Genomic DNA, 25,482 nt, shown 5'->3' on the forward strand with positions numbered 1-25,482 from the left:
TTCGAGGGTGTGGCAGGTTGGAAGACTGGACCATGGCATGAAGGACAAGCGCGCCTGATATTTTCTTCTCTTGAATGGGGGTCGGGGGGGGGGGGCGTGGAAGGCAGCGAGATGGGGCTCAGCACAGCGTTCCTGGAATTGGGCCCGCACATTCCCACACGTGGTGTTACTTAAAACTGAATAAGCCAGACTTGGGGTATTGCTCTGTGAATTATTGTCATTGTTTGGGTCAGGCTTTCTGTGTTAGACACTGGAGGGTGGGACGTGGGATACACCCTGAAGGAAATAGCTGTGGCTACTCTCCTTGAGATGAGCCAGGGGCTGGGAGACCACCTCTCGGGGACCAGGAGGAAGTTCGGTTTGGAGGCAGAGGGTGGGGGCCACCACGATTCCCACTGAGGGGGATAGTTGTGGCCTCCCCAGGTGGGCGCCCTGGGTGGGGGAGGCTGGGCAGGGAGGCCGCGGTCTGGTTCGGATCGGACCGCGCCCCTTCCCGCAATACTGTGACGTCTTTCTACTGGCCGTCAGCCTTCCAGACGCTCCAGCCGCAGGTCACAGTTGCTGCCATCGTGCGGGGGTGGGGAGGGGGGAACGGTGATCAGCGAGCTGAATCCCTTCTTCAGGATGGTGTAGGGTAGCAGGGGCATTCATTTTTAGGACCTGCGGTATCCAGAAGAGAAAACTCAGCAGCATGTCTACAGGGAGAGGTCAGGAAGGAGAAGCCATACCCAAGGCGGGACATGTAGGCCCGGAGGCTCGGCCATCATTTCTTGGGTGTTAGAAAAGACCGTGGTCTCATTTCACGGTCACAGGCTAATTAAGCCACTATATGGGTGAGTTACACGTGAACAAAGCCCCACCTCTTCTCCTCCAGTCTCGAGAACTCGTTGGTCCTGCCAACTACTTGCTGTACTTCATAGATACTCTTCATGGATGGGTGACTCAGCTTAGTGTAGAAAATGCATGAGTAGGCAAACTCTCTTTTAACTGGGGTGATAGTGGGGGCATGCCAGGCATATATACCCTGAGCCTAGAAATCTAGGGAGACATACAGAGTCAAGTGGCAACATTGGCCCAGAAATGTAGGCTTGAAACCATAGTTTGCCCTTGAAAGCGTGGGCACGCAGTGCCATGGTGGGACACTGGCTTCGTGGTCTGGCCAAGTCGGGGGTTCAGCCCATCCCGAAAAGTGACTGTCCAGCTTGGTGGCCTGGGACACATGATCTGATCTCTGTCTATAGTTTCTTCATCTGAAGGGCATAGCGAGATAAAATGATCTGCTGCGTGTCAAGAACTTAGAAAGCTATCTGGAACTTACCAAGTTTTTGGTCCGTTCGCTCACTTGCCACTCAAGGAATATTTACTGAGCCCTGCGGCGGGAATGGTTTCAGGCAATGAATAACACGGGTGAAAGTCTTTCCGGCATGGAGTTTGCCCTTAGGAGCATGGAGCCATGACGATCGTTAGAGCTTCATCCTTTTCTTTGCATTGCACACTTCTCGTAGGCTGGCAATGTGGGCGGGTTACGGGATGTCTATGCCACCCTATCTTGGCTTCTCTGAGGCATGGCTGAGACAGAAGGTGGAAACGCATTCCTGCCGAAGTTGTTCGTTCTTTCAGAATTGCTAATGCTTCCTTGAGGACTTAGGGCTTCAACACAGCTGAGCTGGGGAGTGGGGGTTGGATTCCATGGCTGGCCCGTTTTGCCACCATACTGTCAGGAAATGCCCAGCCCGTGAGGGAACGGAGTTAGGCATTAAGCAAGAACTTCCAACTTTTGAACTTTGCAGTAGGATGGAGTTAAAATTGAGAGTTGGTTTAAACATGGAAGTTTTCTAGAGGCTTAAAAAAGCATTTTTACTTTGGGGGGTCGGGGAAGGGCCTTACGGCAAGGGCCTGCAGCTCCCAATTCAATTAAAAACCATGAAGAATCTCTCCACGGCTCCATGCCACATGGCTCCAATCCACACCAACATATGCTCTTTGCCATCGTGTCCTGGCTTAGATGTTTAGGGCTGTCTCTCAGAGCTCAGCTCTCATATATTTTAGTTGGATTCGCTGATTCCAGGAAGAGGAATGGGTAATGAGACTTGCAAAAAGCAAAGAAAGTGGGGCGCCTGGGTGGCTTGGTCGGTTAAACGTCGGGCTTCGGCTCGGGTCATGATCTCATGGTTTGTGAGTTCGAGCCCCGCGTCAGGCTCTGTGATGACAGCTCAGAGCCTGGAGCCTGCTTCAGATGCTATGTCTCCCTCTTTCTCTGCCCCTCCCCTGTTCACTCTCTCTCAAAAATAAACATTGAAGGGGCACCTGGTTGGCTCACTCGGTTGGGTGTCCAAGCTCAGGTCATGATCTCATGGTTCATGGGTTCGAGCCCCGCATTGGGCTCTGTGCTGACAGCTCGGAGCCTGGAGCCTGCTTTGGATTCTGTGTCTCCCTCTCTTTGCCCCTACCCTGCTCGCACTCTCTCTCTCTCTCTCTCTTTCTCGCTCTCAAAAATAAATATTTTTTAAAAACTAAGAAAACAAAAGCATAGAAAGAAAACCAGCAACATTTTCTCACCTTTAATTACGGAATGTGGCGTGGGGGGAACTCAGCTTTTTCCTTCCTGTTTATCATACAAGGTGTATTCATTCATTCATTCATTCAACAAACGCTTTTTGAAAGTCTGACTTTTGGCAGGAATTGATGTCGGAGATAACAGTGAGCAGAATGGCAACAACAACACCAAGAAGTTGTGGTCCTGGCCCTTGTGGAGCTCACTTCCGGTTTAGTGGGGGAGACAGATATGAATAGAATCCACTGTGGTGATAAATGGAACGATAACAACGAGGTGTTCCAAAGAAGAGGTTCATGGCTCTCTAAGAATGAATAATAGGAGAACTTGCCCCATCAGGGAGTCAGGGTAGGTTTCCAGTGGAGGTTAATTACAGCGGAGCTCTGAAGGAAGAGTCAAGTTTACCTTGGCAAAGGAGAGCCGGGAAACGGGATTCCAGGAGAGGGAGCGCACGTGCAAACGCCCTGTGGTGCATGTAACTCCCAGGCAGAGATGGGCAGGGAGGGAGATGTAGGGCCAATAGGTGGCAACGAGGCTGGAGGGCATGCCAGACCCTGCCATGCTTCATGGCACACATTAAGGATTTTGATCATCATCCTCACCGAGAGCCACTGACATGTTTTATGAGGAGATGGGAGAAATGTGGTTAGGTTCCTAGAGGGTACCAGTGTGCAAGGCTGGACGGGGAAGCCTCCGGACTGCAGTGCAGACCTGTTATGTATGTAGGGAAAGAGGGGAGCAAGCAGGACTGGGCGGGAGAAGCTCAGACCTTGATGGAGATGTGACAGAATCGTCAGATGACTCCGTGGGAGCTCTCCTAGTCAGCTGGGGCTGCTCCAACACGTAATGTGGACTGAGGGCTTTAACAGCGGACGTGTACATCTCTGAGTTCTGGAGACCGGGGGTCTGAGCTCAGAGTGCAGGTATGGTCAGATTCTGGTGACAGCCCTTGCCCTGGTCGTGGTCCTCACATGTGCAAGCATGCGGAGCAGGGGGTGGGGGGAGATGGAGAGGAAGGGAGAGAGAAAGTGAGGGAGGAGAGAGGGAAAGATGGAAAGGGAGGGAGGGGGAGGAAGGGAGAGAGAGACAAGGAGATCTCGTTTCTGAACGGGATGCGAATCCCGTCTTAGGGACACCACCCTCACGACCTCATCTAAACCTAATGACTTCTCAAAGGCCTCACCTCCAAATACTACCAGGCTGGGGGCGAGGGCTTCAATATATCAGTTTTGGGAGGATGCAAACATTCAGTGCGAACGCCTGCCATGTGCCAAGAGCCGCACCCCTGCCTTGAAAACAGGTGACTAGACAGCCATGGTCCTGCTTTCATGGAGTTTACAACCTCGTGGTAAGAAAGCAGTGAAAACCTGCCAGCAGGTACGGAGCCCGGAGCAAAGATTGCTTGCTAGAGGACTCCCATACTGGGCGGAGGCTGCCAGGCCCTGGGGCCCCTGTTGGGCTCGCCCCCGGGTTGGTAGCCACCGGCAGAATGGGGTGGCGGTCAAAGCTGGGGGGGTTCCTGCAGGTGGTGCAGCCATACGCTGCTGACCACACCCCAAAGCCTACCCAGGCGGGTCTTTCTGGAAGGCCCACTGAGCCACACACCTTCGGGGCACCATTGGGATCGACTGTAGAGAGCCCTTCCTGTGACGACAGAAAAACCACACCTGCTAAAACATCAGATGGAAACGGCCTTTCTTGTCAAGAAAACGCCGTACACATGGGGCGCCTGGGTGGCTCAGTCGGCTGAGCGTCCGACTTCAGCTCAGGCCATGATCTTGAGGTTCGTGGGTTCGAGCCCTGCGTTGGGCTCTGTGCTGACAGTTCGGAGCCTGGAGCCTGCTTCGGGTTCTGTGTCTCCCTCTCTGTCCCTCCCCCACTCACACTCTGTCTCTGTCTCTCTCTTTCCCTCTCAAAAATAAATAAATCTTTAAAAAAAAAAAAGAAAAGAAAATGCAGTACATACAAACCTTTCTCTCAAAAATATACCAAATAATAACCTGATGCAACCAAAAATTTCAGTAATAGATTTAATGTAGTAATTTGAGTAATAAATGTCACATTGGAGTTGCCAAACTTAGCATAATAATCAGATGCTTTTTGCTTATTTATTTTATATGTTGTTTTCTAGTAAATAGAATCACTTATACATATATATATTTTTTAAAATTTTTAATGTTTATTTATTTTTGAGACAGAGAGACAGAGAGCACGAGTTGGGGAGGGGCAGAGAGAGAGAGGGAGACACAGAATCCGAAGCAGGCTCCAGGCTCCGAGCTGTCAGCACAGAGCCCAACGTGGGGCTCGAACTCATGAACCGTGAGATCATGACCTGAGCCAAAGTCGGATGCTTGACCAACTGAGCCACGCAGGCGCCTCAGAATCATTTGTATATTTTGAATGATAGTAGAGAGAAATGAAATTTAAAATGTTGTTAGTAGGGAAAAGTGAAAAATGATGGTTGTGACAACTTCTATTTACTGTGTAATTTAATAAAACTTCATTTGTGGAGAGTAAAATTATTAATAAAACAATAAACTATACATTTTCTCCTGTGGTGCTTAAAGTAGATAACCTAGTTCATCCCCTAAGATAAAGTCTGGAACGAAAGAGACCACACGGTACGTGCTTCAGATTCACTGGAAAGTAATATTTTAAGAAGGGGTTAGCATATTAATGCAAGATTTAGAGTCCTTTATTTTGTACTTTTCTGGACTATTCATGGACTGTTGGAGTTTAAAACACACACTGACAAGTATTGATAATGTATCATGTTATTCAAAAGCAAAAACACAGGTTGAAATTTTCTACTTGATCGCCTGGCTAATGAAGTAAAGGCTAACAGAAATGAGTCACTGAGAGACGAGTCACTGAGAAATGAGTCCCTGAGATGGCCATAAAACCAACCGGAGCCCCAGATCAGAGGACTCTGTCCATCTCTGTGAAAGGCCTCTCTCTCTAACACCAGCTATTAGAAGCCCATCTGGTTCCACCTGTTTGGCCTCCCAGAACCTTTCTCCCCTCCTCGGCTTTGGTGTTTGCCCCAATCTACCCAACCAAAGAAGCCAGAAACCTGGGAGGTACCTCGGTTTCCTTCCCGCCTCATTTTCCACTCGTCCCCAGACTACCTCTCGAAGTCGCTCAGACCCAGCCGTGCCTCTGTACCCACTGATCCTGCCCTAGCTCAAGGCCTGATCTAGGAGCCTCTCCTCTGGCCTCCCAACCTGCAGAGTCACCACTGACACTTGCTGTGGCTCTCAAAGCCAGATGGCAAGACCGCCAGCAGCTGGCAACTGGTTAGAAATGCAGATGCTGGGCCTTGCTCCACACCTACTAAATTAGAAACTCCAGAGGCGGGCCCTGCAGCCTGTGTTTGAATAAACCTTCCAGAGTAAATTCTGCCAATTGTGAAGTTTGAGAACCACTGCCCTAGTCCATCCTCCATGGTGAGTTGTTCTTCGCATCCAAAGCTGATGTTGTCTCTTCTCTGTTTGAAACAATTAACTGCCTCCTGTTACCAGATAATACATTGAGTGTGATTTTTTTCCAAGCTCTTCGTCATCTGGCCCCTGCCCCCACCCATATACAGCTAGGGTTCTACGGCCACACTCCCCTTGCCCACATTTGCTCTCCAGTTAGCAGAAACAAATAGCTTTTCAAGCTTCTGTGGCTCTTGCATCTGCCTCCAAAGGTTGACCACACTATTATCTCCATTTCCCACCTTCCACTTTTGGCCTAGAAATTCTTTCATTCTTTATATTTCTCCCATGTGGTTTCCCCTGAACCCCTTGATTGAGTGGTCACTCCCTCCAGAGACTTCCACAGAACCACATGCATACTTCCCTCCTGTGGGAAGGAGCTCCCCTCTTACTGGAGAGCAGGGAGAAACCCATCTCCATTCTACTTCCGTGCCCTTGTGTTTTAGCACAGGGTCTAACGATTACTTGATTCTCAGTAAATGTTTGTTGAGCCAATTGAACTGAGCTGAGTGGTGTCCTCTGTCACCCTATTCCACTGGCAATTCCATCTTTGACTTTGGCAAACCTTTGCGTTTGGACTGGCACTGGAGAAGTCACCACATTCTCAATGGAAAGTCTCAGTATCTGGTTTGTCAATCTCGTAGGATTTTTGAGTGTCAAATGAAAAGGTTCAGCTGAATTATACCCCCTTGGATACAGACACTGGCTTGAGTCAAGTCTGAGTTTTCTCTGCCTTTCTGAATGCTATAGTTTGGACAACTCACAACCTGATGGCCAGCCCTGGGTTGAGCAGCTGTGGTCATGCCTGGACCTGCTGTCACCTGCTTCACCAAGATCAGTTCCTGGGAAAGTGCTAATTCCCATTGATGGTAAAAAGGGAGGGGCAGAATGATGAGGAAATGCCGAGGGCCCTATTCAGTGGTGAGCTCTAGAATGGCCAAGGAAGAGGTCAGCAAAGGACAGGAGCAGAGTGTGTGGCACGGAGGAAAGAGGGAGACTGCAGTAGCTAAGAACAGGGCCAGCTGTCATGGAGCCCTCACAGGCACTCAGCTCTACCTGGGCTCTGTCATCCTGTCCTCGCACTGCTCTCTGAGATGGGGACTGTGTTTATTTCCCAAGATGAAACAGAGGCTCAACTCGGCGGTTGAAAACTTTCCCCAAAGTCCCACAATTAAGAAGTGTCGGAGCCAGGATTTGATCCCAACGGTCTGTACTCACACCCACTGAATGGTCTTCCCCCATCTGACGGTTTTGCCGTAGCTTAGACTGCCAGACGATAAGAGCAGAGCCAGCAACGCGGTGTGCTTCAGAGCTGGTGACTTCTGGCCAGAAAGACAACCACTCATGCCTCATTCAGCCCTCCAGTTCACATTTATGAGAACCAGTATGGTGTCGTGGCTTAACAGATTGTGGATTGTAGAGTTCACATGCTGAAGTCTTAACCTAATACATCAGAGTGTGACCTTGTCTAGAGACAGGTCTTTGCAGAGGTAATCAAGGAAAAATGGGGTCATCGGGGCAGACTAATTCAAGATGACTAGTGTCCTTATTAAGAGGGAAACTCCGACACAGAGACATGTAGAGAGGGGAGACCATGTGAAGAGACAGGGAGAAGATGGCCCTCCAAAGGAACCACCTGCTGACGCTTTCATTTCAGACTTCCGGCCTCCAGAACCGTGAGACAATACATTTCTGTTGCGGGAGCCACGAAGTGTGTTACAGCAGCTACAGGCAACTAATACAGCGGTTAAAAGCATGAATTCCAGAATCAGAATGGCTGGCCACAAATCTCCCAGCTTGGTGACGGTAAGCAAGCTATTCAATTTCTCTGTGCGTTGGTTTTCGCTTCTATAGGATGGGGCTGGATGTACCTCATAAGCCTGTTAGAAAGATTAAATGTGCGTGTGCACAGCGAGTGTGGAGGTCGCGCTTGGTGCGGCAAAGACGTTGGCCATTTCTACCAATGATCTGCAGCAGGCGACATGACTGCCTGCTCCCCCCCCCACCGCCCCCCTCTGCCACAGGACCACACGAAGGCACCATGGGGCTCGTGTTCGCTGTGGAGATGCCCCGGGACAACGGGGGACGCTGTTGATTTCTCCACCTTCACACAAGTGGGGAACATGGCAGGTTGTCCACCAGAGAAGTGTGTGAGATTGGGGCCTCCCTCAGGTTGGGGAAGGGACAGAAGGCGGGGGACAGAGTACACAGTTACTGAGAATATACCGGGGAGTGTTAGTTTCCTAGGGCTGCCGTAAACCAATTGCAAACTGAGAAATTTATTCTCCTATTGTGCTGGTGGCTAAAAGTCCAAAATCAAGGTGTCAGCAGAGCTCAATTCCCTAGGAAGGTTCCAGGAAGCAACCCGTTCCTTGCCTCATCCAGCCTCTGGTGGCCCCAGGTGCTCCTTGGCTTGTGGCCTCATGACTCTGATCCCTGCAATCGTCTTCCCATGACCTCTCCTCCTGTCGGTGTCTTCTCCTCTCCTGCCTCTAATAAGGACATTTGTCATTGGATTTAGGGCCTGTCCGAGTAATCCAGGATGACCTCATCTCAAGATTTTTAACTTAATTACATCCATAAAGTACCCCCCCTTTTTTTTAATTTGAGAGGGGGGGGAGAAAAAAAAGAGAGCGTATGACGGGAAGAGGGGCAGAGAGAGAGAGACAGAGAGAGGAAGAATCTTAAGCAGGCTCCACACTCAGCGCACAGCCCTACGTGAGGCTCAATCCCACCACCCTGGGATCATGACCTGAGCCAAAATCAAGAGTTGGACTGAGCCACCCAGGCGCAGTCCAGTCACAGGTTAGAGGGGTCAGAAGTAGACGCAGAACTTGGGAACGGCCACCATTCAATCGAGGACAGAGGACAGCGGGTGGTTTTACACAAAGTATCTAACTTAGTCTTTCTACCAACTGTGTGATGTCTCCATTTTATGGATAAGGGTACTTAGAAAAAGAAAGGGACTTGCTTTACCCCCGAGTGGCAGAGCTAGGATGCAGACACCGATATTTATGACCTGCTGGCCCCCATCCTGCCATCTACCCACGCTCTGAGTTAAGCAAACTGTTTAAAACCTTCTAGCGAGTATCATCTTGCTTGAGGCCAAAGGGAACTCAACACAAGGGTCACATATGAGAACGAAGGAAAGAATGGGACTCGTGCTTTTCTGTCGTAAGATACCAGCTGCACAAGAAATACAATCTTCTTTGAAACTGACAGTTTTATGTCCTTGCGTTTCTGTTTGTATTCACAATGAGGACATTCACGTCTAATATCTAACTTACGGCTGGTAGGAAATATCTTTGAACTATTCTTAAGGTCTGTGCCAAAAGTTTTAAGATTCAAAGGCAGACAAAAAAAAAAAAAGTGTCCCTTTTCGTAACAGCCCTTTGCCTCTTGCATTATTGCCTGGTTTATTCACACGTGCCTTAGAAGGAAGATATTGGAACAGAACTAGATTTTCTGGTTTTCCCTGGGAAGCTCTCATTTCTCATCATTCATATTGAAGAAGAAGGAGGAGGGGGAAAGGGGAGGAGGGGGAGGTGAGGGAGGATGAAGGGGAGGGGGGAGGGGGGAGGGGAGAAGGGGGAGGGAAAGGGGAAGACGGGGAGGAGGGCAAGGGGGAGGGGGGAAGAGGAGAAGGAGGAGGGGGATGGGGAAGAGGGGGAAGAGTGAGGGGGGAGGAGGGGGAAGAACAACCTCAAACTAGTGCATACAGTCTTCAGTGTAATTCCTTTGAGTTTTCCCCTCACGCACTGACGTGCTTTAATCAAGATGCCAAAATTCCTCTCTTCTTGCCTCAGCTGGGGAATTCTGAAAAAACTAGAAAGAAAAAACCAAAACACTAAATTTTCAGTTAGGAGTTTGAAAATACGGTTCTTCCATTTGTTAGCTCTGTGACTCGCACGATCGTGTCTCTGTTTCCTCACCTGCGAAATGAAGTTTTTGGTACCTCGTGGGATTCTCCTAGAGTGCAGGAAGACCCCGCATTTACATCGACTTGGATGCTGCCGGACATCGTGCTCACTTAATCCGTATACACTCCCTCCCCCCTCGTCCTGCGTGTCTTCGTTTGGTTACTGAGTTTTCCATTGTTGGCAAAGGAGCCACCTTCCAAGCTGTTTTGAATTCTACGACGATCATTGTTATTTGGTCTCGGGTTTTGTACTTTTTAGAACAGTCAGCCCTTTTCTTTTGACTTTCTGCCCTCTAAAATTTCTGTCTTGGCATCCGTGCAGTTTCACCAACACCACAACGTGTTTCTGGAATAAAGCTTGTGTGTAAACACCAGGCAGTTTAGATCACAGAGTCTGTTTCACTGCGGAAGCAGGAGGGGCCGTGGACGGCCAGCGACTTTCAGTGGGGTTTTCAGATGTTCGAGTCAAACGTTTCTCCTTCTGGTTTCAAAGGATATTACAAAGTAAAAGCCTGGGATCGGCCCAGTTTTACCCTTTTGGAAAATGCTCCACTTACCTTTGTCCCTCTTGGGGTGGGAGCAGCTGGGGAGGAGAGCAAATCCAGGGCCACTGGGTGGGTGAGGGGAGACCTCAGAAGGCGAGGCGGCTTCCAGATTTGACTGCCTGAAGGGAGGGAAGCCTGTGTATCCTTACAGACTCTCTGTAAACTCTGTCCTTGAAGTAATCCAGACACCCAGAGAGCTGTGTTGGCTCCACAACGGCTTCGGACGAGGTCTTCATTTCCTAGGGCTTCTGTAACCAACTACCAGGAATCGGGTGGCTTAGGACAGCAGACGTGTGTTTTCTCTGTGTCCGTACAGCCCTGTCGCAGCTTCTGGTGGTGGCCGGCAGCCCTTGGTGCCCTTTGCTGGTGGGGACATCATCCCCACCTCTGCCTTCGTCACGTGGTAGGTGCTCTGTGTGTGTCTTCAGATGACACTCTCCCCTCTGTGTTGTCTCTGTGTCTCTTCATATAAGGACACCAGTCATACGGGATTAACCACCCATCCTATTCGAGTATGACTTCAACTTCAGGTCCCTCTTAATTGCATCTGCAAAGACCCTATTTCCAAACAAGGTCACATTCACAGGTACCACGGGGCTGGGACTCCAACAAGTCTGTGTTAGAGGATTCAATTCACCTCCCAACAGCCACGTGTAGAGTTGAGTTTACCAGCCCTGGGAGTGAGCAGCACAGAAGGTCACCTGCATGGCCACTCCCCATGGGAGGGACGGCTGGTGGAGGTGGGGGGCCTGGATCTAAGGAACACACCTGCCGCTCAGTAGCCATGTGGTTTGGCCTCACAGGTTCCATATCTGTGAAGGGGAGTGATGGTGTATCTCCCATCTAGATGAGGTATTTGTTGCGCGGTCAGATCACGTTTCTTTGTATCGTGTTCAAGTCTCCATAAGTTGGCTCCAAAGCACTTTATCACGCCATCTTGAATTTCATCCTTCTCTTTATGATGTGGGTGCCTGTCCCGAAATACACCACGTGACAGACGTCTGCACCTCCCGGCTCTTGCAGCCCCCTTGGTGTTAATGCTCTCAGCCCCACACCTTCCTCCTGTGACGTTTCCTCTCATCTCCCCCTACTTGCCCCTAATTGCTTCCCCAGCAAAAGCTCTGCACTGGACCTAAAATAGGCATATTTTCATCCAGCCCAGCAGTCACAGCCACAGACCCGGTGTCTCTGCAGTGCTGTCAGGACTGGGGCTGGGTGAGTCCTCTGCCTCCTGTCACCCCTGCTTGGTGGCTTGGTAAAGCTGTGCTGCACTGACATTTGCTCAAACAAAACTGTGCATACGTAAATGCACCCTAAGCAGCAGAACAGAAGAGAAAATGATGATTCTTATCACCAGACTGGATAGCTGGAGGGGACACTGAAAAGGCCACCTGATGAAAATGATCTCTCACTAGTCTGCGCCAGCACCCTGAGATTCTGCTGTGGGTGCACCTCTTACGACCTTCTGGAGACTTGACTTTTACCTGGACTGTCCACGAGTTTCCTGGGAAGGAGAGCACTTTGTCATTCATCGTCCCCCAGCGGAGGGCGGTTTCTGAGAGAAGGGGAGTGAAGAAAGTCGAGTTGGACAGACTCAGAAAGTATCAGAAGTCATTTGGGATCAGAAAGTAGCCCAGATGAAGGGGGACTCGGGCCTGTGCGGCACTGGGAATGAGTAGGCATCTGTTCTGGTCGGGAGTGCGAGCCCAGTGGGTGGTTGGCATCCCCCGTGTGTGTGCTCTGTCGAGACATGAGGGCACTTTCCACGAAGAGGAAAGAATTGACCTCCAGGCACACCATCCTCCTCTGTCATGTCCAGCCCCTTCTTGGGGAGCCCCCACGGAGCTGCCCTGTTACTATGACGATTTTGGTCCTGATGGTGCAGTTACCCATCAGGGGCTTTGACGTATACTGAGTACTCAGCGTCTGATCAAAGGAAAACCTTTTGGGGCTGGAACCACCTGGGAATGGGCACTGCATCCATTCTCCTCTAGCCTCACACTGACTTTCCTCTCCAGCAGGTGCACCAGGAGGGCACGAACTGAGGACCCAACGGTGGGATTCCTTTCATCCCAACCGGAGGACAAAATACCTGTTTTTCTCCTCTCAGCCTAATGCAGGGATTTATGTGACCTCCTCACTGGAGCCCAGGACACAACATGTCTTTACATAGAAATAAACTTCACTTCCATGAATTCTCAGTGGCCTAGGGATATCACGAAGGGGTATCTCTCCTTTCTGAATCCTGATGCCTCGTCTGCTTACTCAACAGCCAGCCAAATTCACAACACCGGCCCGCCCCCCTCTTCCCTGGCCACCAGCTTCCTCGATAAAAGATCTGTTACTGTAAGGTTTTTAGTGTGTGTGGCTCGTGTAGGTTGTGTGAAAATTAGAATTTCATGTGAAAGCATTCAGAATCATTTTCTGTTTAAATTGTCGCGTGCTTTTGCCTAGGTGAAAATAGTCTACTTCTTCAAAAAATTAACGTGCAAACTAAAAATGAATATGCTCCCTGATCCTAACGCTTTGCTTACTCAGAAATCAACAGTAGAAAAATGCAATTGCCATCGATGTAGGTGCAAATTTTCCCCTCCATCTTTTTGATTTCTTTAACACATGGTGCACGGCCTTCGCTATATTACGGCAGAGTGAATGAAGTTTTAGGCTTTTAGCCTAAATCACATTGCCTGCTTGTTAGGTGTTACTAGAATTGTTTTTTGTTTTTGTTTTTGTTTTTGTTTTGTGGTGGTGGTGGTTGCTTTATGCCTCTATAGCAATTTAAACTGCATTCAAAACAACGGCCAAATTTAATATCACTTATGGTAATAATAAGATATTATTACTGGTTAAGATAATAACCAGATATTAAAATTCCATGTTGACTTAAAGAAACCAAAAGCTGTATGTGAATTTTATTTTCTGTAGTATCTTAATCTCTCCCTGACATGATTATTGTGGGTATTTAATAAGGCAAATATATATATATATACATATATATATATGTATATATATATATGTATATATATATATGTATGTGTGTGTATCTGTCAATAGTAGAGGAAATAAGTCAACAGAGTTAATTGCTTCATTGAGAGTATGGTCAGAGACTACAAGTCCAGGCCTATTAAGATCAACGTGAGAGCTCAGGGCAACAGTGTGGGGATGGCAGACGATGGCTTTTCAGCCTGTGATCCTGCTGCATTTTGCGATGTGGCTTTGGCACCAGCATCACATATAATTCTTGTTTCTCTCTGCCGTGTCCCTCCATCGACTAATGCGCGATTGCAGATCCGGCGGACTCTGTCTCTTGGCACCTGCTTTGCCTTTCTGCATGCCCCAGCCAGGAACGCTGAAGATCATGTTTCCTTAACCCCCTTGCTGCGAGACTTCCACGAGTCCTTTAAGTGCCACCAAGCAGCTGCCCTTCCGTGAGACCTGGAGGTTGACGTGCCCCAGGGAGGTCAAATCTCTGGATGCCGGCGGGGGGGAGGAGGGGGGTTGTGATTATCCTGCATTATCCAGATTGGCCCCTTCTCATCACATGAGTCCTTGAAATTGGAGAGACTTCCCAGGTAGGATTAGAGAGACGAGACAGGAGGGGGAAAGATTTGAAACGTCAGTGGGACGCAACCCGCCATGACTGCTTTGCAGGTGGAGGAAGAGACTGTGAGCCCGGAACGCAGGTGGCAAAGGCGAGAAGACAGCTTCCACCCGAGCCCCCGGCAAGGAGCCAGCACACGTAGATTTTAACCCAGTGAGACTCGTGTCGCACCTCTGAGCTCCAGAATGTCAGATAATACATTGGGTTGGTTAAGATACTCCGCGTGTGGTCGTGTGTTAGCACTCTCATAGAAAACCAGCACAGGGGCTCCTCATTGAGCATCTGACCCTTGGCTTTGGCTCAGGTCATGATCTCACGGTTCGTGGGTTCACCCCCCCCACCTTGGACTCTGTGCTGGCAGGGCGGAGCCTGCTTGGGATTCTCTGTTTCCCTCTCTCTGCCTCTCCCCCCACTCATACTCTCTCTCTCTCTCAAAATAAATAAATAAACTTAAAAGAAAAAAAAAAAAGGAAAGAAAGCCAGCACACCTGTGTTGGAGCTCTAACACTTAGTATCTGGAGCCCCTGCTGCCAAGTGTCTAGCTGTGGAGACAGAGGGTTTCCGTGGGGCGGTCTGTGTAGCTTGGAATATTCTAGCGGACAGGCTACCTAATTTGCCGGGCCCTTGTTCAAACTGTTGCGAAACAGTGCTAAGGTATTACCATGTAAAACCTTTCCTTTTTTTATGCCTTCTGTCTCCCAACTTGCCGCGATGTTTTCTTATTTGCTATTTTATATCCGTGTAAGTAGAAACAAAAGGTTAAGCTTCACTGGCCTGAATTTTACCATTATCATCATCTTGTACCATGCCAGTTTTAAGGGGAAGTACAACAGCGTTTAACAAGTACGCAGAATCACCGAAGCCCATCCTAGTGTGTGTTTCCTCGCTCGTACATGCGTGTGTATCTTGAACTTCCCAGAACAGTGGGAAGTTCTGGCACAACCCGACTCAACTCTTTCTATTTCGCTTCTTGATAAGCGCGCTTTGCACCTGCACACTTGAGCTCCAGCGACTCGTGAGTGACGGATGACCGCGCGGAAAGAGTTGCCCCGTCTTTCCCTTTCCTTTCGGGTGGTCAGTCGGCAGTGGAGTGGTTGGCCTTCACGGCAAAGGGGAAGGGAGGATACGACAGGTCTCCTCCTTACTTGCTTGGCCCTTCACTGTCTGTGGGAAGCAAGTTCTACTTCAGAGGGGAAGTGCGGCCTGAGCTGGGCTCACTCATCACAGATTTAACACTCACTTTGCCCTTGTTTGGAGCCTCCCTGAGCCACCAGGCACGGGGGGGTCCACCCGAATTCTGTGCCGGTAAGGCGCCAGGGATGCTAAATGCAAACGAGGCCACTAAGAATGGAGCGAGGACATGTGTCCCCCACACGTGCACATTCTATCTGGACCTTCCTTACAAAACGCAAGCTCAGAGATCAGACCATCACAGTTGCAGGACAGTGAGAGCAAGGCATTCACCCAAATGCAGGGGCCCTGCTGAGCGCTGGCGCACTGTGACGGCCCGGGTCCATGGCCCTGGTACCAGCCCTTTTCCCACTAGATTGGTTTCCGTTGCATAGCATCCAGGCCTGGCTCTTTGCTCACTCAGAGGTTTTGAGAGTTACCTGACGTTTTTAAATAAATTTGTTTCTGTTTAAAAATAGCTAGAGGGGATTCTTTCATTGGCCCTAAGAACCAAGACCGATTCGATCAAGCCTTGGTTAACTTGTCTTGGGCTAACTGGTGTCCCCACAAAGAGGTACTGACCTCAGTACCTCAGAATGTGAACTTACTTGGAAATAGGCCATTAGTTTCGACCCTAATCCAATATGACCGGTGTCCTTATAAAAAGGGACACTGGGACACAGAGAGAGGACACCATGGAGGTGAAGGCAGACACTAGGCTGATGCACTACAAGGGAAGCATTGGAAACAAGCCGCCAGAAGCTGGGGAGAGGCTGGAGCAGATGCTCCCTCAGCCTCAGCCGGCTGCTGACCCTTTGGGGTTCTGCCTCTAGAATTGTGAGACCAGAAAGGTCTCTTGTTTAAGCCCCCTCGATTGTGGTTCCTTGTTACGGCTACCCTAGGAAGGGAGTATACACTCGATAGAGACCCTGTTATGTTCAGGGAATAGATTGGGGCAAAGTTTGTGACCGAGTTCAGATGCCCGCTGCCTGGAAGTACCGCACATCTGCATAGGACGAGGTGGACACTAGTAAACATTGGGCCTTGTGAGTTAGTGAATGAATGGGGTTGAAAGTCCTGGAAGTCTTAGGGGCACCTGGGTGGCTCAGTCAGCTAAGCGTCCGACTTCGGCTCAGGTCATGATCTCGCGGTCCGTGAGTTCGAGCCCCACATTGGGCTCTGTGCTGATGGCTCGGAACCTGCTTCGGATTCTGTGTCTCCCTCTCACTGTCCCTCTCCCGCTCGTGCTGGGTCTCTCTCTTTCTCATAAGTAAACATTAAAAAGTGTTTTAAAAATAAAAATTGAAAATTTTATCAGTTATATATTTAGGATTTTATTCCTTGGCCTTTAGTTCAACTCATGCCAGATGTTGCATATCTCATTTAATTGAGATGATTCTATTTTTTATTTTTATATTCATATTTGTATTATTCATTATTTAAAAATATATTTTAATTATTTTATTATTCATATTTTACCATGAACAATTTTGCCAACAATTTAACTTTTCATTGACCTTTGCTACTAATCATTTTCATTTTGAGTTGGATGATAGACCCATTTTTTTATTTCTTCAAAAATTATCTTTTATTTAAGAAAAGAAAACAAAAAGAAACATGTAAAAACAACATGGAGATCGCTCTTGTTGATATTTCAAAAATGCATGCGCTTAGCTGGAAAGTTCAAATACTAGAGAAGGATGCAAGGTAAAAGGAAAATCTCCACTTTCCACCCTCCTCTGTCCATGTCTTCAGAGACGACCACTTCAAGTTTTTTCTATACCATCCAAAATGTTTTCAGAAAAATCACGTTTTTCTTAACTTGTGTTTTTAGAAAATTTTGAACAATTATGTGAGCAAAATGACAAAGAAAACTGAAGAGTCGTGTGTAGAAACATACATAGAGGGACTCAAGACTCACTACATATACATTTATAATGTCTTACAGTGGGGTCTCCGTGTTTCACATTGAAACTGACAGGTCTGTGCATTCTCCGTCATAACCGTGAAATACCGTATTGTGTGAAACCTTAGAGGTCATTCAGATTTTAAAATGTGGGGGAAAATACTCTTGACATCTAAGATCCTTTGTTCCTGAAATTATGCTTCTAGGAACCTGGGGAAATGTTTGGAAGCACAGAGATTTACAAATAGCGACACGTATGGCAGTGTTAATATAAGTGGGAAATGACCCAGATGTCCATCTTGGGTAATTAACATAAAGCATATCCATATAAGGAAACATTATGTAGCCATTACAATGTCACTTATCAATTGATAATGGTCCCAAAACAAAAGTGGAGTATAAAATCGTGTATAAAGACTGGTTCCTCAAGCATGAAGAAGACACAGACAAATAAGACTAGCATAAATTATGCCCATATATTAAAAGTAGTTATCTCTGGGGCGCCTGGGTGGCGCAGTCGGTTAAGCGTCCGACTTCAGCCAGGTCACGATCTCGCGGTTCGTGAGTTCGAGCCCCGCGTCAGGCTCTGGGCTGATGGCTCAGAGCCTGGAGCCTGTTTCCGATTCTGTGTCTCCCTCTCTCTCTGCCCCTCCCCCGTTCATGCTCTGTCTCTCTCTGTCCCAAAAATAAATAAACGTTGAAAAAAAAAAAAAAAAAAAAATTTTTAAAAAAAAAAAAAAAAAAAAAAAATAAAAGTAGTTATCTCTGAGGGGCTGGATGATGTATTTTCTAATTATTCTACTGTACATAATGGGTTAACATTTAATTAAAATCAATGCATAACTTTAAAAAGATTACTGTTACATTTCTCTGCAAAGCCAAGCGGACTACTGGTAATCATGGGGAAAGATATCTGAAGATCAGGGCTGAAGCTTGCTGGGCTTGAAGAGGTATAGGGAGTCGCCAGGTTTAAAACAGTCAAATGACACCATAAAAATTCAGGTCAGGTGCTAATCTATCAAGCTGTTTTCCTGACATACTGAATCTCTAATTCAAAATCTAAACAATAATAAAAATGGGTATGAATTCCCTCCATGACCCACATCTCTTCAGAACTCAATCACGATCAGCGGCCCCTCGGGAGAAAAATGAAATAAAAAAGCACATTTCCTTGCATTTTAAGAGATTCTCTAGATGCTGAAGGGCACCACTTCGTTGTGTGTGCAGCGTCCACGAGCGGGCGGAAGTCAGGTGCACTGACCACGAGTGAGTGGGAGGTCAAGGTGATCAGTACCCCAGACATCCAGTGAGAAGACAGCTTTCTGTTGAGACAGGAGTGAGGAGGCCTACCCAGTAAGCCTCCTTTTAAAGCGGAGTCCGGAGCAAGCACAGATCCCAAGGTTACCACCGGTTCGCTAACAGTCCTCACATCAGGGACTCGGCCTTCCTCTTCCACTTTCTACGTAAAGAAGCGATGAAAAAGTCACCATCTTGAGTTTGCTTCATTTTCCTCAGCAGAGGTATATGAACACTAGGTTATTGTAGTCCGTGCAGTCCCTCCAATCAGCAGAAAGGGAAAAGGAAAAGCTGAGTAGCTGAAGAAATTCTACCAAACAGACTTGTTTTTCTTATTTAAGTTCTGATTTCTGGGAAGGATTCATGTTTATGTTAAGGTCTATTTTCAGAAATGGGCCCTCTTGTAAATGGGCTGCTTGTGCTGCAAATGATATATAGGACTGTCCCCGGTGCTGGGAGAAGCAGGTCCAGGGTTGGAAAGAAGAGATGTAATTTAAAAAACAAACAAAGCAAACTTTTATTATTTTGAAATAGTAAGATTCAAATTTTTCAATGCCTTTTCTTCCTCAAAGGCTAAATACTAGCTTAATTATTTATAAGAGTTGTGATACACTGATATTTTAAAATTCTCTTTCTTTGACTGCTATTAGAATCAATTAATTCTTTTTTTTTTTAACCTTTAAATTCATGGGCATGTTCACGACTGGAGGAGTTTGGGACATCTAACCGTGCAGAGTAATGTTTGAATGAACTGAGCCTGTGTGTGTTTGGGTCTTTATGCAACGCATTAAAAAGGCAGGATGATTTATTTCTGGTTACAGTTTTTTCTTTTAATTTTTTTTAATGTTTATTTATTTTCAAGAGAGAGAGAGACAGAGCATGAGTGGGGGGAGGGGCAGACAGAGAGGGAGACACAGAATCAGAAGCAGGCTCCAGGCTCTGAGCCGTCAGCCCAGAGCCCGACACGGAGCTCAAACTCACGAACCATGAGATCATGACCTGAATTGAATGAAGCGGACACTTCACCCAGGGTCCCCACAGGTTTTTTTTTTTTTTTTATGTTTATTTTAGAGAGAGAGAGAGAGAAAGAGAGAGAGAGTGAGCGAGCAGGGGAGGGCCAGAAAGAGAGGGAGACACAGAATCCGAAGCAGACTCCAGGTTCTGAACTGTTGGCACAGAGCCCAACGTGGGACTCGAACTCATGAACCGTGAGATCATGACCTGAGCCAAAGTCAGAGGTTTAACCGACTGAGCCACCCAGGTGACCCTGTGGTTATAGTTTTTATTGACTCCTTAGGTCAATGTATTTATGTAATATGCACATATGTGACTATATGTAAATATATACATTTCTGTCCACTCCTTAGACATAGTCAAGTTGGGAATATTTACGTCAGAGTTCCATATGTGTCATAATAACGACAAAATGCCCATTGTGTTGTTATTCTTTTCTCCATGAATATATAACCGTTCTACAGTCCGCCAGGCGTTTTCACATTTTTATAGTGTTTAATATTTTTAGTGTTGCTGCATAATTGCTGTCAGCCTCACTTTTTCTAATGGGAAAACCAAGGCCGGTCAGTTGAAGTGACTTACCCACAATCATCCGGACAGGAAGTGAAAGCTTTGGGATCCCGATCAGACTCCACGAAAGCAGGCTATTCTCACCAGGCCCATTCAGCTGGCTGGAAGGGCTCAGCGCAAAGGGTTGGGGCAGGATGGCGTCTTCGGGATTGCTTCAGAAAATGAGGTTTTGTGCTTCAAACGCAGAGGGAAGATCAGTTCTAAAAGGCGGCATTTAATGTGGTCAGACTCGACAGGACTGGCAGAGTGGCGGATGGGGGCAGCCTCAGGCCAGCGCTGGGACGCGTTGAGACTCAGGGAGGCATCATCTCCCAAGACGGCACGCGACTAGGAGGTGGCACTGTGTGTCCCTTTCAAAGACAGTGGGGGCCTCCAGCAGCACAGAGACGCCTCACAGCCCCTCCGACCAGGCGGCTGCTGGAGTGCAGGCCTGTCGCCCCCGGGGTCACCTGTGATCCCCGTCCCCTGCCCTCTGCCACCTGCCCCCGCGGAGCTGACCCAGCCTGGGCATGGCTGCTGGTTCTTCCTGTAATGCTTTTCCTGCTCTCTTACCACCCAGGCTCAGGCCTCCCTACCTCACTCCTCATCACAAAGAGCCCCTAACTGACTTTCCTTTTCCATCCACGCTCCATCCCAACCCATAACACCATCTAATTAATTTTCCCGAAACACTTTGATCGTGTAACCACTCTGACCTCAAAACATTAATAACTCCTCCGGCCTGTTGGACAAAACAAAACTTTTTTTTCTTTAAGCATTGCTTCCAGCTTACTTGCTGAGCTTCTGGACAAAGTATTTGCTAGAAATGCCCTGACATTTTTGCCTCTGAATTTTGTTCCTACCCTTTCATGCAGAAAACCGCCCCCCCCCCCCAAAAGAAGTCCTCTCTTTTCCTCTCTGTCATGTCAATGAGACCACCGTTTCAAAGCCAAACTGAAATTTACCTTCATCATCAAGCTGCCCCTTAAGGCTCGGGTGCTTAAGCAATCCAGTTGGAAAACACCTCCATGAGGTCATGCGCAGCAGCCAAAGCCCAAGGTCGTCTTGTCTTGTCTCAGCATCAGCAGGAACCAGAGAGAGGGCTTGATGTAGATCTCTATGGTGGGGAGATGTTGAAGAAAGCAGGGCGGTGCTGTGAACAAAATGTGACAATGGAGTGTTTTGTAAGATGGGTGGCGTGGGGAACAGCAGGGAAGGGGATGAGGTCAGGATTGAGGACAGGGAAGGAGAGGGAGAGCTGTGAGCAGCTATGGGATCCATTTGAGTGGATTGTCTTAGGTAGCACTGGAGCCCTTGCTACCTAGTCCCCACGACAGTTGTCAGCGATGGGGAGTCATATAGTCCTTGAGGTTGTGGTGTGAAGTTTCCAAGGAAAGGGTTATTCTGGAGCCCCAAAGCATCCAAAATGCCTTTCAAAACTGGAGGCTTTGAGCAGGAAACACTACCCTTCTTGTAATTGTGTCATAACCATTCTTCCCGAGGTGGCTCTTACATCCCCTTGGAGGGACCTACCCACGCTTATCCACACCACCGTTCTCACAAAGCACTCGGTGGAGACTTTAATCAAATCCCCACAGTCCAACCTTATCATCAGTAGCTTTTTACAACATGTAGATATCACATGTCATGTGTTGATCGCAGTCTGCCTCTGGGATTGCGAGTCCTGGAATGTGGGTTTATAATTTTGAACTTTCAGGACCACATGTAATATCAAGGAGAGGGCTTTCTGACTAAACAATATATTGGAAGAAATTCATGGTAATGGCATTTGGCTGGAGTTGAAAGCTTAGCTTCTCATGCTCATGAAGATCTGAAAGAACTTCGGTTTTTGTTTTCTCCAAAGGTCCTTCTCAGTTAACTGCACAATATCCAATTATGCATCTTAGAAGAATTTAGGGTTGAGAAAACCCAGCTACTATTGGAATCTTTGATTCTACAGAATATGCATTCCCCAAACCAGTGCTTATACAACTAAACTCTTCCCTCTGGGATCCAGTTGGTTATCATAACTTTTCAGCTTGCCTCGCAAAGCCACAGACTCTTTACAATAAAATGCTACAGTTTAAAGTGTTTTCAAAACCTAGCGTTGTAGCTGATTTTGTTCGTTATTTGATCAGGAAAGGAAAAAAAAATGTTTTTTTCCCCTGATGTCTTAAATGAACTGAGGTTTTAATATTTACTTTTTTTTAAGATTGTAGCACTTTAAGCACATCGTTTTTATAGGTGTGGGAATCACAAGTTGTTAAAATATTTTGATCTTAAAGATGGAAAAGAACTATCATTATCATTTACTGCAAGTAAGCAGGGGGGCATAAGGAGGGCTTTGTTTAGTCTGACCCTTCTTGGTGGTGAGAGGAATGGCAAATCACCCTCCCCGCCATGTCTCCGGAACAAATTCCCTGTGGCCACAGGTGTTCTGCTCATGTAAAAAGGCGTAAGTCGTATGTCTGGTTCTGCAGAAACACTAGGGCAGTAGGAATTTATAAATATAGTTTCCTTTAATTCGATGAAGACGGCATACGGATAGAGCTCTCCCTAGGTCAAAAACAAGAATTGGGTTCCTTTTCCTCTTATTGGAAGAATTACATGCTCCATTTAGTGATTCATGGGTTAAGGGTTTATTATTCGTTGTGTCAGGCACTCAGAGACGTGAATTTCGATTCTCTAGATCAGTGTTTCTCAACCTCGGCACTACTCATAGCTGGGCCCGGTAGTTCTTCTCTCTGGAGCTGTCTGGTACATTGTAGGAATTTTTTGTAGCGTCTCTGCCCTCTGCCCTCTGCTCTCTGCCCACTAGAAGCCAGCAAGAAGAGGAAGCCAGCTCCTTCCCCCTGAGTTGTAATGATGAAAAATCTCCTCCAGTTGGCAATCACTGCTCTAGATTTACTTTATTTTTTTAGGGGAGGGGGAGTACTCTGTAAACCTCCTTGAGTGTTAACCAGGAACCAGGCAGTGGGATTTACAAAACAGCAAGAGTAACTTGCTTCCCCATAAGAGTGGGTGTGGTGAGTGGGCACCAAAGGAATTGTCATAACTTCTAGAATGGACCTTGGTAGCCATGTTTCTACAGAGAGTGGAGCTGGAGGCACTGGTGTCTTTTGTAAGATTTTAGGGAACCTGAGATAGTCACATTTCCCAGAAGACACAGTTTACTTTCCTGTGGGTACATCCCTTAGCTTCAGGAATAAATCCCCGTAAAAAATTCAGCAACATGTATGTTGGAAAACCAAGGATGGCAAAGAGTGTGTTGCCACTTCCTATCCCCCTTTCCATGACAGACATCACTAATCAATCATTGCACTCCGATGCTGAATCTGATGTCTGCCTCAAAATCGTTCTCAACACAGGACTCCGGCATCACTACAAGTATCCGGGACTCAGAGCTCAAGTTGACACCTATCCGTAACCATTGCTTTTACATTTTTGCCAGTTATTTTAAGAACAGTGGTGGCCATTGATGAAGTATGCTGTTTATAATGTAACCTACAAACAGAGCCTCAAAGTCTAGCACAAAGAATATAAACACACCACCAAGGAAAAGCATCTGGTGAACTGAGAAGTCAAGGTAAAGTTGATTTGTGTCTTTGGCACCTTGTGGCTGGAGATTTCTTCTCTCGAGGTCAAGCAGTCAGTCAGGTTTAAGTGAGAAATTCTGAAACGTTGGGCATCTGGGGGTCTGAACTTCGCTCTGGTGTTTGGGGCTGCCCACCGGGAGTCATCCTGTGCGCAGCCCTGGAAACTGGGAAGAAGTGCGAGAAAATTTTGGAACGCTCCTGCGGATGCTTGAAAAGGAAACCCTTCAGAGATGCCTGGGTGGCTCAGTTGGTTAAGCGTCAGACTCTTGGTTTTGGCTCAGGTCATGATCTCACCATGGTAAGTTCGAGCCCTGCATGGGGCTCTGTGCTGACAGTGTGGAGCCTGCTTGGGATGCTCTCTCTCTCTCTCTCTCTCTCCTTCCCCCTGCCCTCCTCTCAGAATAAATAAATAAACTTAAAAAATAAAAAAAAAAAAAAGCCCTCCAACATCTGTAGGTGTGTGGGCTGCTGAACCAAGTAAGGAAACTCACCCCAAAGTGAGAGTTTGCTGAGAAAACAGGAAGTGACTGAAGCTGGCATTGACAGTCACTGAGTTTTCGGGAGCCACCCACTGTGTTTCCTTAAGTACGCCGACCATCTGGAAAGCTTACCAAACTGCCCCGATGGAGCTAGAAGGAGAGGGATTCCGATTGGTTTGGGGGGCCTAGTTCCTGAATCAGAAACTCAGCCACGCCATCATCAAACAACCTCCCGCCACCTCTCCACCTGCTTCTGAGGCCCGGTAACTCGAGAAAACCCAGATGGAAAGCATGTTTGTTCAACTTTGACTTGTCTACCCCGCCCTCCCAACCTGTTAAAGAGCAGGAGGTGTGGGGTGGGATCCGAGGGTCTACGTTTGATCTAGGGCCTTGGGCTTTAAACAAGTGTCTGAAGTTGATGAGAAGAACTGGAATTTGTCTGAGGGAAAGCTGTCTTTACCCTGGAGGCACCTGGCCGAATGTCTGTGCCGTAGAGGGGGAAGCACAGGAGGGCAGCCCAGGCAGGGCGAAGCCAGCAGGGCCAGCATGACACAGCCTCATTGGCCCCTGAACTAGAATGTCAGCTGGTGTCTATTTAGCAAGGGACAGGAGCGCTTGCTTTCCCCAGCCTCCTACCGTTGGAATTGTCATCCGACTTCCCACCGCTGCCAGGCCTGGTGTGGCGTGGAGAATCCCAGTCTCACGGAGCCCGTCGGGGCCTTGTCCCTGCTTGGCCTCGCGTTCTTCAAGTGCTTTCACTCACAAGGAATTTCTATGAAATCATCTTGGACCAACAAAGCTATTACCCAAGTTTCTCAGCGGGCTGGGTTCAGGATGACTTTTAGCTATTTCCAGAAATGAAAATCACCCTCCGAGGAGGAAGTTCTGCTACCACGGAGTCTGCTGGAAAAAATGAGACACGCTCTTTGAAGGTGGTTCCAAGTTCCAAGTGGCGGGAGATGTGCTGGGGGCTGACTCCTGGGAAGGGCTCGCCATCAGGGCTCGCCGTCATTGGGGTGTACAAGCTCTGGCATGTGAACATTGCTTTTGTTTGGTACTTCGTGGCCATCTCTCGCTTACCTTGGTATAAATGAATGGCCTCAGAGGTGGTTTTGGGGGGTGGAAGAGGATGGGAGGGTGTAGGGCACCTCACGAGGAGAGGAGGGGACAGTGAGACTCGGGGCTCTGGAGGAACAACCTCCTTTGCAGTTTTATTGAAAGCCAACCCTTCAGCCTTGCCCACCAAGGGAGGCCAGGAGCGGGGAGATACCACTGTGGTTCAGTGAGTCAGCTGCCCTCCACAGCAGGCAACCAGACTCCGTGAAATGTTAATTATCTGTTAGAAAAAAGCAACAGCAACAGTTTATTTTACAC

General features: G+C 47.8%; 2 long non-coding RNA genes across 2 annotated transcripts in view; one reads left to right on the forward strand and one right to left on the reverse strand.

Annotated features, from left to right (window-relative positions):
- LOC115512641 overlaps positions 1 to 12,846 on the forward strand; it is a 57,630-nt gene extending 44,784 nt beyond the window's left edge. Inside the window, exons 3-4 of the long non-coding RNA XR_003968445.1 lie at positions 7,691 to 7,839; positions 12,516 to 12,846. This is a non-coding gene — a long non-coding RNA (uncharacterized LOC115512641). The remainder of the gene's footprint in view (positions 1 to 7,690; positions 7,840 to 12,515) is intronic.
- A 7,226-nt stretch (positions 12,847 to 20,072) lies between these two features.
- LOC115512646 lies at positions 20,073 to 24,886 on the reverse strand. The gene is made up of 4 exons (XR_004344121.1): positions 24,745 to 24,886; positions 23,646 to 23,793; positions 20,999 to 21,186; positions 20,073 to 20,254 (listed from the first exon to the last, which is right to left on the reverse strand). It is a non-coding gene; the product is annotated as an uncharacterized LOC115512646 (long non-coding RNA).
- Positions 24,887 to 25,482: the final 596 nt, after the last annotated feature.

Source organism: Lynx canadensis, chromosome A1, assembly GCF_007474595.2.
Source record: "Lynx canadensis isolate LIC74 chromosome A1, mLynCan4.pri.v2, whole genome shotgun sequence".
NCBI classification, from domain to species: domain Eukaryota; kingdom Metazoa; phylum Chordata; class Mammalia; order Carnivora; family Felidae; genus Lynx; species Lynx canadensis.